The sequence below is a fragment of the Dama dama genome, chromosome 30 (assembly GCF_033118175.1).
Source record: "Dama dama isolate Ldn47 chromosome 30, ASM3311817v1, whole genome shotgun sequence".
NCBI lineage: Eukaryota > Metazoa > Chordata > Mammalia > Artiodactyla > Cervidae > Dama > Dama dama.
Window position 1 is genome coordinate 70,952,554 of NC_083710.1, and position 17,244 is coordinate 70,969,797.

Here is a 17,244-nt window from a genome sequence, read left to right on the forward strand (position 1 = left end):
TTTAATTAGAAATCTAGCATTCTATACATACTAAGTCAAACAAGTGGAATCAAAATGTCATAAAATTTTTAGCTAGGCAAAAGTTCATGTTTTCTAAAATATATATATTATACATATTATTTATGTATACAAAAGCTTTCCTACTGCACTTGATAAAGGCTTGAGAAAGAACATCAAAAACAAGAGATGAAGAAATCAGAAAATATAAACTAAATAAAATTGGAGCACTGAATATGGAATAGAAAAAGTGAAACAAATTAGATAAAAGTAAAACATCATCATATAGTCCAGTTATTTTTAAACATGGCTGCTCATTAGAGATATATCTAAAGCTCTGGAGAAAAAAAAGGCAATACCTATACATTTATATTTTTCGAAAAATTCCAAGATAATTCTGATATGCATCTGGATTTTAAAAAGTGATAAGGTTTTCTATTAAATTGCAGTTTTCATGATATAAAATATTATTTTTCTGTTGATCAATCTTGACAAAATGATTTTAAGTGAGTACTAATTACATAAGGAGGGATTGGGGGTAGGAGGAGAAGGGGACGACAGAGGATGAGATGGTTGGATGGCATCATCAACTCGATGTACATGGGTTTGAGTAACTCTGGGAGTTGGTGATGGACAGGGAGGCCTGGCATGATGTGTTTCATGGCGTCGCAAAGAGTCGGACACGACTGAGGGACTGAACCGAACTGAACTGAACTGAGTTACATAATCACAATAGTAAAACATGTTTATCAGTTTTCACAATCAGTAGCCAGATAAAAAAACAAAAGATAATTATAACTGTAAACCATAATTAACCAAACAATATAAAATGAAAGAAAGACGTGAAAGTGTTAGTTGCTCAGTCATGTCTGACTCTTTGTGACCCTGTGGACTGTAGCCCACCAGATTCCTCTGTCTGTGGGATTCTCCAAGCAAGAATACTGGAGTGGGTTGTCATTCCCATCTCCAGGGGATCTTCCCTACCCAGGAATCAAACTTGGGTCTCCTGCAGGCAGATTCTTTACTGTCCGAACCACCAGGAAAGTCTATTAGTAATATAAAATAATTACATACAATTTGAGGGGTTAGGCAGAGTGATGTGGTAAGTGGAAGTGCACATATGCAAATATTTTCATCCACTTAGCCAGTCTGTGTCTTTTGGTTGGTGCATTTGATCCTATTACTGTTTTCTTAATTTTTTGAGTTTATTTTCTGTAAGTCTTTTCCTTGTCTTGTATTTTCTGGCTAGAGAAGTTCCTTTAGCATTTGTTGTAAAGGTGGTTTGGTGGTGCTGAATTCTCTTAATTTTTGCTTATCTGAAAAGCTTTTGATTTCTCCATCAAATCTGAAGGAGAGTCTTGCTGGGTAGAGTGTTCTTGGTTGTAGGTTCTTCCCTTTGAGCACTTTAAATATATCGTGCCATTTCCTTCTGGCTTGTAGAGTTTCTGCTGAGAAATCAGCAATTGCCTGATGGGAGTTCCCTTGTATTTGTTGTTTTTTTTCTTGGTGCTTTTAATATTTAATATTTTATCTTTGTCTTTAATTTTTGTCAGTTTGATTACTATGTTTCTTGGTGTACTACTCCTTGGGTTTATACTAATTGGACACTCTATGCTTCCTCAACTTGGTTGACTATTTCCTTTCCCATGTTAAGGAAGTTTTCAGCTATTATCTCTTCAAATATTTTCTCAGGTATTTTCTTTCTCATTTCTCCTTCTGGGATCCCTATAATGCAAATGTTCACATGCTTAATGTTGTCCCAGAGGTCTCTTTGTCTTCATTTCTTTTCATTCTTTCTGTCCTCCAGGTCATTTATTCGTTCTTCTGTCTCAGTTATTCTGCTATTAATTCCTGCTAATGTATTATTCATCTCTGCTTGTTTCATTCTTCTAAGTCTTTGAGAAACATTTATTGCATCTTCTCCTTTATTTTCCCAAGATCCTGGATCATCTTCACTATCATTATTCTGAATTCTTTTTCTGGAAGTTTGCTTAGCTCCACTTCATTTAGTTGTTTTTCTGGGGTTTTATCTTGTTCCTTCATCTGGGACATAATTTTCTCCTTTTTCATCTTGATTGATATTTTGTAATATGGCTCTTGTTTTAGCTGCTGTAGGACTGTAGTTCTTCTTGCCTCTTCTGTCTTCTGTTTGATGGAGGAAGCAAAGAGGCTTGTGTAAGCCTCCTGATGGGAGGAACTGGTGATGGGAAAAACTGGGTCCTGCTCTGGTGGGCAGGGCCTTGCTCAGTAAAGTTTCAATACAATTATCTGCTGAAGGGTGGGGTTGCACTCCCTCCCTGGAAGTTGTTTGACCTGAGGGGACCGAGCCCTGAGGTCTATGGGGTCTATGGTAGGATTAATGGTGACCTCCTAGAGTGCTTACATCAAAGGGGACCTTCCTGGACTGCTGCTTCCAGTGCCCCTGACCCTGAGGTGAGCCCTTGCCAACCCATGCCTTCACAGGAGACCTTCCAATACTAGCAGGTAGTTCTGGTTCAGGATCTTGTGGGGTCCCTGTTCCTTTCCTTTGGGTCTTGGTGTGCATGAGATTTTGTTTGTGCCCTCTATGACTGAAGTCTCTGTTTCCCCCAGCCTTATGGAAGTCTGAAATTCCACTGGTCTTCAAGGTCAGATTCCCTGGAGGGTCCCAGTTCCTTTGTCAGATCTCTAGGCTTGGAAGCCTGATAAGGGATTCAGAACCTTTACAACAGTGGGAGAACTTCTTTGGTTTTATTGTTCCGCAGCTTGTGGGTCACCCACCCAATGGGTATGGGATTTGATTTCATCGTGATTGTGCCCCTCTCACTGCCTTGCTGTGTCTTCTTTGTCTTTGGATGTGGGGTAACTTTATTTTATTTTTTTATTTTTTGGTATGTTCCAGCATCCTCCTGTCAATAGTTGTTCAGCAGTTAGTTACAATTTTGGTGCTCTTGCAGGGAGAGATGAGTGCATGTTCTTCTACTCAGCCATCTTGAACTGCCTGTTTTTACATTTTAAAAACTAGTTCTCAAAATAGTGAGTTACTTCTCCTCTGGAGATAATGAATTTTGTTGTTGTTGTTATTCATTTTGTTTGTTTTCTGAAGCCCCAGAGTATTTAAGCATCTCTGATGTGCTTCGGTTGTTATGGTGATTACAGTTGTTATGCTTATGCCAAACTTTGGCCATTTTTGGCCAGTGGGAGTCTATCCAGGTTGGGTCCTAAGTCTTTTGTACATATTCTAGTAGACTTAGCTAGACTTTTCTGCTTTCTGGTGTGACAAGATATTTCTAGCTCATCTTGTACAGCTTTTCCCCCAGCCCTGATATCAGCATTTCTTCAAGCAACTCTGGCTCCTTTTGGTGGGAAATGGTATTTAAAGTTTATTGTCTGAACACTGGAGTTGCTCCTTGATGCTTAGTTGGTTATTGCTTCTCAGCTTTTTGATTGGACAAAGAGAGGATACATTTAACGGTTTTTTTATTTGGTCTATTTTTATTTTTGGTTGTGCTGGGTCTTTGTTGCTGTGTGGGCTTTTCTCTGGTTGCTGCGAATGGGGGCTACTCTCTAGCTGTGGTGTGTGGGGTTCTCACTGTGGTGGCTTCTCTTGTTGCAGAGTACAGGCTCTAGGGCATGCGGGCTTCAGTAGTTGTGGCACATGGGCTTAGTTACACTCTGGCATGTGGAATCTTCCTGGGTCGGAAATAGAACCAGAGTCCCCTGCATTTGGCAGGTGAATTCCTAACCACTAGACCACCAGGGAAGCTGTAGAATACATTTTTTTTTTAAGGTAAGCAAATTATGAGTCTACATGAGTATTTCCAATTCAAATCAGATTCAGGACATTAGTATTTTTTCTTAATCTCATTTTTTTAAATCTATAATATCTCTTTTTTTTTTTCCTGTCATCTATTCTCTGTTGTCCCATATCTAATTCCAGTTTTCAGTCATAACAATATAATTATATCCAAGTGTTTTACCTTATGATATGAACACTATCACCCATAATGTGACTTCTCAAAACAGTTTTAGAATGTTTTGCAGTTCATATTCTCTTTAAGTAGATATATCACTCAGAGGGTACATTTTCAAATTATTTTGTTTTAAAACCATTTAAAAATAGTTCTTTTTAATATGGCTCTGCCAACCAATTGGATGAGTATATATTTAGTTACTTATATTTCATTTTACTCTGAGCTTTTAGGAATTGCTTCTTAAAAAATTAGTTGTTTTATAATTATAATTCTGTATAATGTTTTTATTCTTCCAAAGTTAAATCAACAGAAGAAGCTACTTTTTAAAAAAGGTTGATATCCTTGTTCCATTCTAATTCCTTCTCCTTTTAGAGGCACCTTAACAAACCCATTTGGATTTATCTTTTCATTTTGTGAATGTAGTGTTTTCTGAACACTCAATTTTTCCTAGTGTGCAGAAAGGTCTTAATTTCATCATTGGAACCTCAGGACTTGGGGTCATAAGGATTTTTCTTGAAAGTATGGTATGTCACATTGAATTCTGATTAAAACCCTTTGTGGTAGACATCCCTGGTGCTCCAGTGGTTAGGAATCTGTCTGCCAATGCAGGGAACACTGGTTCTATCCCTGGTCTGGAAAGATTCCACATGCTACAGGGCAACTAAGCCCCACTGCACCACAACTACTGACCTGTGCTCTAGAGCTTGGGAGCCACAACTAGGAAACCCACATGCATAGAGCCCGTGCTAGACAACAAGAGAAGTCACCGCAATGAGAAATCTGGGCACTGCAACTACAGAGTAGCCCCTGCTTGCTGCAACTAGAGAAAGCTCATTTGCAGTATTGAAGACCAAGCACAGCCAATCAATCAACCAACCAATCAACACACCTACCAACCCAGTCAGCCTTTATGGTACTTGTAAGTAGGTCTGTAGCTTTTCCAGGCTCAAATGACGTGACATTTTGGGAGAGGAGGAGAGCAGATGTTTACATGGGATTAGTTCCTGTACCCAGACTTGTCCATGGAGAGGGAATCTCAGGATCCATCCCTAAACCAGATTCTGGAGGCGGGCCTCAGTCCTTTGAGTGCTCTTAACTGGATTGCTCCTCTAGGTGAAGCTAAAATGCAGTCAGGATGAAGACCACTGTGTAAAAGAGAAGTGAAGGTATATCTAGGATCCTGATGGTTATGATTTCCCCAGATTCACTGCTTTTCTTCCTTAGTTTTGGATCTTTCTAAACTCTACTCTTGTTACCTATTCCCCATTTCTAAAGATCAACTGCATATTCATTTCCCCACAAACTCACTCTTTTCTGCCTCTGTTTGACTCAAGCAGTCTTTCTTTGCCTGATTTCTTATTTCTATATCCTTTGTTTTCCTTTTTTTTTTCCCATTTATTTTTATTAGTTGGAGGCTAATTACTTTACAGTATTGTAGTGGTTTTTGCCATACATTGACATGAATCAGCCATGGATTTACATGTGTTCTCCATCCCGATCCCTTCTCCCGCCTCCCTCCCCATCCCATCCCTCTGGGTCATCCCAGTGCACCAGGCCCGAGCACTTGTCTCATGCATCCAACCTGGGCTGGTGATCTGTTTCACCCTTCATAGTATACTTGTTTCAATGCTATTCTCTCAGAACATCCCACCCTCACCTTCTCCCATAGAGTCCAAAAGTCTGTTCTGTACATCTGTGTCTCTTTTTGTTTTGCATGTAGGGTTATTGTTACCATCTTTCTAAATTCCATTTTTATGCATTAGTATACTGTTTTGGTCTTTATCTTTCTGGCTTACTTCACTCTGAATAATGGGCTCCAGTTTCATCTATCTCATTAGAACTGATTCAAATGAATTTTTTTTAATGGCTGAGTAATATTCCATTGTGTATATGTACCATAGCTTCCTTATCCATTCGTCTGCTGATGGGTATCTAGGTTGCTTCCATATCCTGGCAATTATAAACAGTGCTGCGATGCACGTGTCTCTTTCAGATTTGGTTTCCTCGGTGTGTATGCCCAGGAGTGGGATTGCTGGGTCATATGGCAGTCCTATTTCCAGTTTTTTAAGAAATCTCCACACTGTTCTCCATAACGGCTGTACTAGTTTGCATTCCCACCAACAGTGTAAGAGGGTTCCCTTTTCTCCACACCCTCTCCAGCATTTATTGCTTATAGACTTTTGGATAGCAGCCATCCTGACTGGCGTGTAATGGTACCTCATTTTGGTTTTGATTTGCATTTCTCTGATAATGAGTGATGTTGAGCATCTTTTCATGTGTTTGTTAGCCATGTGTATGTCTTCTTTGGAGAAATGTCTGTTTAGTTCTTTGGCCCATTTTTTGATTGGGTCATTTATTTTTCTGGAATTGAACTGCAGGAGTTGCTTGTATATTTTTGAGATTAAACCTTTGTCTGTTCCTTCATTTTCTATTATTTTCTCCCATTCTGAAGGCTGTCTTTTCACCTTACTTATAGTTTCCTTTGTAGTGCAAAAGCTTTTAAGTTTCATTAGGTCCCATTTGTTTATTTTTGCTTTTATTTCCAATATTCTGGGAGGTGAGTCATAGAGGATCCTGCTGTGATTTATGTCAGAGAGTGTTTTGCCTATGTTCTCCTCTAGGAGTTTTATAGTTTCTGGTCTTACATTTAGATCTTTAATCCATTTTGAGTTTATATTTGTGTATGGTGTTAGAAAGTGTTCTAGTTTCATTCTTTTACAAGTGGTTGACCAGTTTTCCCAGCACTACTTGTTAAAGAGGTTGTCTTTTTTCCATTGTATATACTTGCCTCCTTTGTCAAAGATAAGGTGTCCATAGGTTCGTGGATTTATCTCTGGGCTTTCTATTTTGTTCCATTGATCTATATTTCTCCCTTTGTGCCAGTACCATACTGTCTTGAAGACTGTGGCTTTGTTGTAGAGCCTGAAGTCAGGCAGGTTGATTCCTCCAGTTCCATTCTTCTTTCTCAAGATTACTTTGGCTATTCGAGGTTTTTTATATTTCCATACAAATTGTGAAATTATTTGTTCTAGTTCTGTGAAAAATACCGTTGGTAGCTTGATAGGGATTGCATTGAATCTATAGACTGCTTTGGGTAGTATAGTGATTTTGACAATATTGATTCTTCCGGTCCATGGACATGGTATATTTCTCCATCTATTTATGTCCTCTTTGATTTCTTTCATAAGTGTTTTATAGTTTTCTATGTATAGGTCTTTCATTTCTTTAGGTAGATATACTTCTAAGTATTTTCTTTTTTGTTGCAGTGGTGAATGGTAGTTTTCCCTTTATTTCTCTTTTTGTTTTCTCATTGTTAGTGTATAGGAATGCAAGGGATTTCTGTGTGTTGATTTTATATCCTGCAACATTACTGTGTTCATTGATTAGCTCTAGTAATTTTCTGGTAGAGTCTTTAGGGTTTTCTATGTAGAGGATCACGTCGTCTGCAAACCGTGAGAGTTTTACTTCTTCTTTTCCTATCTGGATTCCTTTTATTCCTTTTTCTGCTCTTATTGCTGTGGCCAACACTTCCAAGACTATGTTGAATAGTAGTGGTGAGAGTGGGCACCCTTGTCTTGTTCCTGACATTAAGGGAAATGTTTTCAAGTTTTCACCATTGAGGATAATGTTTGCTGTGGGTTTGTCATATATAGCTTTTATTATGTTGAGGTCTGTTCCTTCGATACCTGCTTTCTGGAGAATTTTGATCATAAATGGGTGTTGAATTTGGTCAAAGGCTTTTTCTGCATCTATTGAGATAATCATATGGTTTTTATCTTTCAATTTGTTAATGTGGTGTATTACATTGATTGATTTGCAGATATTAAAGAATCCTTGCATTCCTGGGATAAAGCCCACTTGGTCATGATGTATGAACTTTTTAATATGTTGTTGGATTCTGTTTGCTAGAATTTTGTTAAGGATTTTTGCATCTATGTTCATCAGTGATATTGGCCTGTAGTTTTCTTTTTTTGTGGCATCTTTGCCTGGTTTTGGTATTAGGGTGATGGGGGTCTTATAGAATGAGTTTGGAAATTTGCCTTCTTCTGCAATTTTCTGGAAGAGTTTGAGTAAGATCAGTGTTAGCTCCTCTCTAAATTTTTGGTAGAATTCAGCTGTGAATCCATCTGGTCCTGGGCTTTTGTTTGCTGGAAGATTTCTGATTACTGTTTCGATTTCCGTGCTTGAGATGGGTCTGTTAAGATCTTCTATTTCTTCCTGGTTCAGTTTTGGAAAGTTATACTTTTCTAAGAATTTGTCCATTTCTTTCAAGTTGTCCATTTTATTGGCATAGAACTGCTGGTAGTAGTCTCTTACGATCCTTTGTATTTCAGAATTGTCTGTTGTGATCTTTCCATTTTCATTTGTAATTTTGTTGATTTGGTTCTTCTTCTCCCTTTGTTTCCTGATGAGTCTGACTAACGGTTTGTCAATTTTATTTACCTTTTCAAAAAACCAGATTTTAGCTTTGTTGTTTTTTGCTATGGTGTTTTTATTTCTTTTTCATTTATTTCTGCCCTAATATTTAAGATTTCTTTCCTTCTACTAACCCTGGGGTTCTTCATTTCTTCCTTATCTAGTTGCTTTAGGTGTAGAGTTAGGTTATTTATTTGACTTTTTTCTTGTTTCTTGAGGTAAGCCTGTATTGCTATGAACCTTCCCCTTAGCACTGCTTTTACAGTGTCCCATAGGTTTTGGGTTGTTGTGTTTCCATTTTCATTCATTTCTATGCATATTTTGATTTCTTTTTTGATTTCTTCCATGATTTGTTCTTTATTCAGAAGCGTGTTATTTAGCCTCCATATGTTTGAATTTTTAGTCGTTTTTTTTCCCCCCTGTAATTGAGATCTAATCTTACTGCATTGTGGTCAGAAAAGATGACTGGAATGATTTCAATTTTTTTGAATTTACCAAGGCTAGTTTTATGGCTCAGGATGTGATCTATTCTGGAGAAGTTCCGTGTGCACTTGAGAAAAAGGTGAAATTGATTGTTTTGGGTTGAAATGTCCTGTAGACATCAATTAGGTCTAGCTGGACCATTGTGTCATTTAAAGTTTGTTTTTCCTTTTTAACTTTCTGTTTAGTTGATCTATCCATAGGTGTGAGTGGGGTATTAAAGTCTCCCACTATTATTGTGTTATTGTTAATTTCCCCTTTCATTCTTGTTAGCATTTGCCTTACGTACTGCGGTACTCCTGTGTTGGGTGCATATATATTTATAATTGTTATATCTTCTTCTTGGATTGATCCTTTGATCATTATATAGTGTCCTTCTTTGTCTCTTTTCACAGCCTTTATTTTAAAGTCTATTTTATCTGAGTATTGCGACTCCTGCTTTCTTTTGGTCTCCGTTTGTGTGAAATATTTTTTTCCAGCCCTTCGCTTTCAGTCTGTATGTGTCCCTTGCTTTGAGGCGGGTCTCTTGTAGACAACATATATAGGGGTCTTGCTTTTGTATCCATTCAGCCAGTCTTTGTCTTTTGGTTGGGGCATTCAACCCATTTACACTTAAGGTAATTATTGATAAGAATGGTCCCGTTGCCATTTGCTTTGTCATTTTGTGTTCGTGTTCATACAACCTTTCAGAGTTTCCTGTCTAGAGAAGATCCTTTAGCATTTGTTGAAGAGCTGGTTTGGTGGTGCTGAATTCTCTCAACTTTTGCTTGTCTGTAAAGCTTTTGAATTCTGCTTCATATCTGAATGAGATCCTTGCTGGGTACAGTAATCTGGGTTGTAGGTTATTCTCTTTCATTACTTTAAGTATGTCCTGCCATTCTCTTCTGGCCTGAAGAGTTTCTATTGATAGATCAGCTGTTATCCTTATGGGAATCCCTTTGTGTGTTATTTGTTGTTTCTCCCTCGCTGCTTTTAATATTTGTTCTTTGTGTCTGATCTTTGTTAATTTGATTAATATGTGTCTTGGGGTGTTTTACCTTGGGTTTATCCTGTTTGGGACTCTCTGGGTTTCTTGGACCTGTGTGACTATTTCCTTCCCCATTTTAGGGAAGTTTTCAGCTATTATCTCCTCGAGTATTTTCTCATGGCCTTTCTTTTTGTCTTCTTCTTCTGGGACTCTTATGACTCGAATGTTGAGGCGTTTTACATTGTCCCAGAGGTCCCTAGGTTGTCCTCATTTCTTTTAATGCTTTTTTCTTTTTTCCTCTCTGCTCATTTATTTCCACCATTTTATCTTCTACCTCACTTATCCTATCTTCTGTCTCCATTATTCTACCGTTGGTTCCCTCCAGAGTGTTTTTGATCTCATTTATTGCATTATTCATTTTTAATTGACTCTTTTTTATTTCTTCTAGGTCCTTGTTAAACATTTCTTGCATCTTCTCAATCTTTGTCTCCAGGCTATTTAGCTGTAACTCCATTTTGTTTTCAAGATTTTGGATCATTTTTATTATCATTATTCTAAATTCTTTTTCAGGTAGATTCCCCATCTCCTCCTCTTTTGTTTGGCTTGGTGGGCATTTATTATTTTCCTTTACCTGTTGGGTATTTCTCTGCCTTTTCATCTTATTTAGATTGCTGTATTTGGGGTGGCCTTTCTGTATTCTGGTGGTCTGTGGTTCCTTTTTATTGTGGAGGTTTCTCCCAGTGGGTGGTTGTTGATGTTTGGCTTGTTGAGGTTTGCTGGTTAGGGAAGGTTGCGTCGGTGTTCTGGTGGGTGGAGCTGGATTTCTTCTCTCTGGAGTGCAATGTAGTGTCCAGTAGTGAGTTTTGAGATGAGTCTACGGGTTTGGTGTGACTTTGGGCAGCCTGTATATTGACACTCAGCGCTATGTTCCTGCGTTGCTGGAGAATTTGCATGGTATGTCTTGCTCTTGAACTTAATGGCTCTTGGGTGGTGGTTGGTTTCAGTGTAGGTATGGAGGCTTTTGGATGATCTCTTATTAATTAATGTTCCCTGTAGTCAGGAGTTCTCTGGTGTTCTCAGGTTTTGACTTAAGTCTCTTGCCTCTGGATTTCAGTCTTATTCTTCCAGTAGCCTCAAGACTTCTCCAACTATACAGCACTGATAATAAAACTTCTAGGTTAATGGTGAAAGGATACTCCACCGTGAGGGACACCCAGAGAGGTTCACAGAGTTACATGAAGAAAAGGAGAGGGAGGAAGGAGATAGAGGTGAGCAGGTGGAGAAAAACGGGGATTCAAGAGAAGAGAGACAGATCTAGGTTGTACTCTGTTCCCTAAGTGTTCTCCACAGCCCAGAACACCCACAGAAATGCACAGAATTGGATTGAGAAGAGAAGGGGGAGGGAGGAAATAGAGGTGATCTGGAGGAGAAAAAGGAGAGTCAAAATGGGGTGAGAGTGATCAAACTAGTAATCATACTCCTGAGTAAAAATGGGTACTGAAGGTTGGATTCTTTAATGTCCAAAATTGATATCAAATACTGAAAAATAAAGGTTAAAAATCTAGAGTAGAGGTTAGACTCTTAAAAATACAATATTAAAAAACAACAAAAACACACAAAAAAATTTAAGAAATATATGTGAAGTTTGCTTTAAAAATAGGGTCCATTTTTTTTTTTTTTTTTTGGCCAGGTTACAGTGTGTTATAAAAATGAAACTTAAGGGGGTAATAGAGGAGTAATAGAGGACTTAAAAAAAAAAAGAAGAAAAAAAATTTTTTAATTAAAAAAAATAATAATAGTAAAAATATATCTAGGAATTTCTCTGTGGCTGTTTCAGGCAGTGTGGGTTCAGTTCAGTTTCAGATAGCTCCTTGCTCCAGCTTACACTTCTCGATATCTATAGGCCCCTTCCAGTGTAGTCGGTGTTAACTACAGAGATTTTAATCTGTTGCACCTTTCTCTTCTAAAGTGGTTCCCTTTGTTTATTTGGCTTCTGTTTGTAGGTCTCTTCAGTGTCTAATTTCTGCCCTGACACAAGTGGGCGGAGGTGATCTCTTGTTTAGGTTCGCTTGTTCAATCGTGCTGAGGGGATGGAAGGGCACTGCAGACAAATGTCACTGACGTGTGTGTGGAGCACTCACAGTGTTCTGGCCACACTGGGTTTGCCCCAGCGCGCAGCGTGTGTGCTTTCCCCATCTACACCGCTCAGGCTCCAGGCTGCTCTCTAGGGAGCGGGCCCTGAGCTGCGTGCACTTCCCAGGCCTAAGCCACTCAGGTTCCAGTTTTCGGGTACTCCACAAAGACGCAGACTCGGGCCTGCGTTTTGTGCCTTCCCTGGTCGGAGCAGCTCAGGCAGCCAGGAGCTTGAGAAGTGCACTCTCCCTGGGTGCAGTGCGCCTTATCCCCTCCGAGGTCCCAGCCTCAGCTTCTGCACGTGCAGTCCGGTGTGCCTTGTGTCTCTTCTGGGGAGCTGGTCTCTAGCTGCGACCCTCCCAGCAGATGTCAACCATCCAGAATCTCAGGACGTCTTTGGTTAGAGACTGGAAGCCTGTTTGCAGTTTGGTAGGGGGTGCCGTCTCTGGGGCCAAGCTTGTGCCTTTCCCCTCTCCCCTGCCTCCTGCCTCCAGCAGGGGACAGGCCGGTCCGCAGCCGGCTAGCTCTTCTCTGGAATTGCTCAGTCCTTTGTTCTGGGAACCGGCGGGTAGTGCCTAAATTTAGGGCTTTCCCCAGGTTAATTCTCTCTTTCTCTTGCTATCCCACAGTTTAAGTCGCTATCTCTTGTTAGCTCCCTCAGATTGCCCTCAGGGCTTTCAGGCCCGGTCAGTACCCTAAGCAATGCTGCCTGCTCCTCTCTGTTCAGCCCCCACTTGCTGGTGGCGGATGCGAGCGTCTGGGGTACTTTTCTGCTGGGAGTTGTTTTTAGGCATGTAATCTGTGGGTTTTATTTATTTTTCCTCCCAGCTAGGTTGCCCTCCGAGATTTGAAAACTTCCCTCAGACCCGCCGGTGAGAGGGTTTCCTGGTGTTTGGAAACTTCCTCTATTAAGACTCCCTTCCCGGGATGGATCTCTGTCCCTAACTCTGTTGTCTCTGTTTTTATCTTTTATATTTTGTCCTACCTCCTTTCAAAGATAATGGGCTGCTTTTCTGGGTGTCTGATGTCCTCTGCTAGCAATCAGAAGTTGTTTTGTGGAGTTTGCTCAGCGTTCAAATGATCTTTCAATGAATTTGTGGAGGATAAAGTGGTCTCCCCATCCTATTCCTCCACCATCTTAGCTCCCTCCTGTTTCCTTTTTTTCCCCTCATAAATCAAAGATCATGGAATTGGGCAAGAAATGTTTCATGGGGAAACATGGAGGAGGCATTGTACCCACTGAGGAATTTCTAGCATCAAATGTGTAAGAAGTTCCCCTGAACCAAGACATGGGGTCAAACAGATGATGCTTTTAAGAGGCTGAATACAAAGGATTCCATCAAGAAATGTCTGCCTCAGAGACTCTGAGACTCTCAGAGAACTTTGAATGATGAGCACTCTGGAATTAAGTTGGGCTCTTTAAAAAAATCTCGTATGGTTTTATAGTTGTGAAGAAAATTTTGAAGGAATACAACTATTTTCAGTTGGTTTGTGGAAAAATTTTTCATTGGGTCGAATATTGGTGTCAAAAGTGAAAGATTTATGCGGGTAATTTTTGTCCTTGTTCCTACTTACCCAGAAAATTTTAATTTGGTAGTTTCAGGTTTGATAGTGAATATTTTCTCAGTTGTTGTATTTCTTACTAGCTGAGGTTCAGGATCAAGAATAGACAAAGGAGCTGAAGCTATGGTCCATGAACTGGCATTACTTCTTAATGAAACTGTTTTTTCAACTGGGTTATTAAATGATATCTTTTAGTATAAAAATCCTGATACTTAAACAGTAATGACATACCTTTATTTGCACTTTTTTTTTTTTTTTGCTGAATTGGTTGCATCTGTTGGTATGCACTTTGGTGGGTGATATTTCTCTTACTTTCTTTTATAATTATACCAATGTTAGGCTCAATCAAAGCTCTGAATAACAGGCAACAGTGATTCCCAGAGACTATCATAAGTTTCAGGACAGTTTGGGAAGGCAGGTGTTAGTGCTGGGCTTCTGGTGGAGAGCCCCAGGTTTGCAGGCTGCAGCACTGGGCTGTCCTTGGCCATACTTGTGCTGGAACTGTGCATGTGTCCAGTTTGACATTCTTGTTTCTCTGCAAGCCTCCCGTTCCACCTCAGTAAACTCTATAAAAAGTCTGTTTTACCATCTATTGTATGAGGGGCTCTTTTAAGCTCTTCATGCCCCTTGGAATGAATGATGAAGCATTCTGGAAAGGTAATAGTGAACCTTTGTGCTTTTGAGAACTGAGCATCTTGCTCTGATTTGATCATCTTACTCATATTTAACTAAGCATTATTCACTTACTTCTCTATTGTTGCTGTCTAGTTGCTAAGTCATGTCTGACTCTTGCAACCCCATGGATTGTAGCCTGCCAGGCTCCACTGTCCATGGAATTCTCTAGGCAAGAATACTGGAGTGGGTTGCCATTTCCTTCTCTAGGGGATCTTCCTGACCCAGGGATCGAATCTGCAGCTCCTACTGCATCTCCTGCATTGCAGGCAGATTCTTTAACACTGAGCCTTTGGGGAAGCCCTACTTCGCTATAGTAGATGAAAACTTCTGTGACCTCTTGGAAGACAAAGCAGTTGATGCAGTTGATGTGTGTGCAACAAAACAGGAGTGTTGGAGTTCAATGTCACACCCATCTGAGGGATGAGGATAGCTTTCTGTAATATCCTGATTGGGTACTAGTTGGCTGAGCAGAAAATGCTTGTTAGTTTTGTCTTATGTTTGGTGTTTTGGATTCTACTTTCCCTTCCTCTTGTACATTGGTTCCTCAACTTCAGATAGACAGAAGAGAGCTATCAATGCAGGCCTGTCAGTTGTTTATCTTGTCTGTGTTAGTAAGGTGATTGCTTAAAAGGAAAAATTTATCTCAAAATGAAATTCCAGAAAGATTTCCAAACTTTTGGCAGTTTGTTTTTTGACAAGTCTGTGGAGGAAATGATGTTGAGGGCCAAAGTGTTTACATTTTGTTACTTGAATTCGTGTTGAGAGTTTTGTTTTCCTTGCTGGGGAAAAAGGGTACCTTCTCAAGGGGTGACTACAGGGAGGAAGTAGTAGGATGTTTGGTGGAGTGGCTATTTGGCAGGGTTCACAAGTGTTGCTATTTCTTTGGGGAAAGACAATTGCTTTCTGTAAGTCTTACTCACTCAGGAGTTAAGCCCTAATGCCTCCCAACTGATTGGTTTAGTATTTTAAATTTTCGCTCTGGGGAAGAAATAATTTCCTCCAAGCCAACACCTGCAGTGTGTGGCTGATGGAGAACCATGGATATTTTATTTTTAGCTTGTCTTCTGCTGTGTTTAATTTTTAACTCCAAGCAACATCCCAGCTTCTAAGGGTCTAGAGATATATTGATGCAGTGCCATCTGGAGCTGAGCATCTGGGAACCTCCCAAGCCTGGTTTATTTGTGGTACTCCAACAAAAGCTAAAGTCTGATATCTTGATCTGCTAACATGTGGAATTCTGGCTGGGAAAGCTTGGATGTTTTTGTGCCAATGTGTCAGTTCATAAAGGCTCTTAAAGCAGAAGATGAGAGCAGGAGTGTGTCTTGCCTACATGAGCCATCTTGACTTTCTGTTGGGCTGGGATGTTGAGACTACAGGGGACAGGGGCAGGCTACCAGCAGGGTTTGTTCATATGGAAGCAAATTTCTTATCCTTCTTCTGTCACCTTTTCCTCATTCATCTTAGGCAAAGACTCACTTGGTGTTTTAGTAAATGTGTTCTAAAACACTGGATGTAATTTTTTCCCCCAAGTTTTGTGTTTCTACTTTATTTTTTTTTCCATTTATTTTTATTAGTTGGAGGCTAATTACTTTACAATATTGTAGTGGTTTTTGCCATACATTGACATGAATCAGCCATGGATTTACATGTGTTCCCCATAGTGAACCCCCTCCCACCTCCCTCCCCATCCCATCCCTCTGGGTCATCCCAGTGCACCAGCCCTGAGCACTTGTCTCATGCATCCAACTTGGACTGGCAATATTCACACTTGATAATATACATGTTTCAATGCTGTTCTCTCAGGTCATCCCACCCTTGCCTTCTCCCATAGAGTCCAAAAGTCTGTTCTATACATCTGTGTCTCTTTTTCTGTTTTGCATATAGGATTATTGTTACCATCTTTCTAAATTCCATACATATGCATTAGTATACTGTATTGGTCTTTATCTTTCTGGCTTACTTCACTCTGTATAATGGGCTCCAGTTTTATCCATCTCATTAGAACTGATTCAAATGTATTCTTTTTAATGATTGAATAATATTCCATTGTGTATATGTACCACAGCTCTCTTATCCATTCATCTGCTGATAGGCATCTAGGTTGCTTCTATGTCCTGGCTATTATAAACAGTGCTGCGATGAACATCGGGGTGCACGTGTCTCTTTCAGATCTGGTTTCTCGGTGTGCATGCCCAGGAGTGGTATTGCTGGGTCATATGGCAGTCCTATTTCCAGTTTTTTAAGGAATCTCCACACTTTTCCATAGTGGCTGTACTAGTTTGCATTCCCGTGAACAGTGTAAGAGGGTTCCCTTTTCTCCACACCTTCTCCAGCATTTATTGCTTGTAGATTTTTGGATAGCAGCCATTCTGACTGGCATGTAATGGTACCTCATTGTGGTTTTGATTTGCATTTCTCTGATAATAAGTGATGTTGAGCATCTTTTCATGTGTTTGTTAGCCATGTGTATGTCTTCTTTGGAGAAATGTCTGTTTAGATCTTTGGCTCATTTTTTGATTGGGTCATTTATTTTTCTGGAATTGAGCTGCAGGAGTTGCTTGTATATTTTTGAGATGAATCCTTTGTTTGTTTCTTCATTTTCTATTATTTTCTCCCATTCTGAAGGCTGTCTTTTCACCTTGCTTATAGTTTCCTTTGTAGTGCAAAAGCTTTTAAGTTTCATTAGGTCCCATTTGTTTATTTTTGCTTTTATTTCCAATATTCTGGGAGGTGGGTCATAGGGGATCTTGCTGTGATTTATGTCAGAGAATGTTTTGCCTATGTTTTCCTCTAGGAGTTTTATAGTTTCTGGTCTTACATTTAGATCTTTAATCCATTTTGAGTTTATTTTTGTGTATGGTGTTAGAAAGTGTTCTAGTTTCATTCTTTTATAAGTGGTTGACCAATTTTCCCAGCACAAAAATATGGAATGCTTCATGAATTTGCATGTCATCCTTGCACAGGGTCCATGTTAATCTTCTCTGTATCATTCCAATTTTAGTATATGTGCTGCCAAAGTGAGCTGGATGTAATATTTATTGAGCATCCACAGTGTACCAA

At 39.6% G+C, this 17,244-nt stretch overlaps 1 protein-coding gene and 1 non-coding gene across 2 annotated transcripts in view; one reads left to right on the forward strand and one right to left on the reverse strand.

Moving 5' to 3' along the window:
• Window positions 1-17,244, forward strand: part of LOC133049356 (ATP-binding cassette sub-family C member 4-like) — a 335,592-nt gene that overhangs the window by 67,545 nt on the left and 250,803 nt on the right. The window lies entirely within an intron of this gene.
• LOC133049796 (U6 spliceosomal RNA) lies at window positions 17,103-17,207 on the reverse strand. Its single transcript, XR_009691475.1, has one exon. It is a non-coding gene; the product is annotated as a U6 spliceosomal RNA (small nuclear RNA).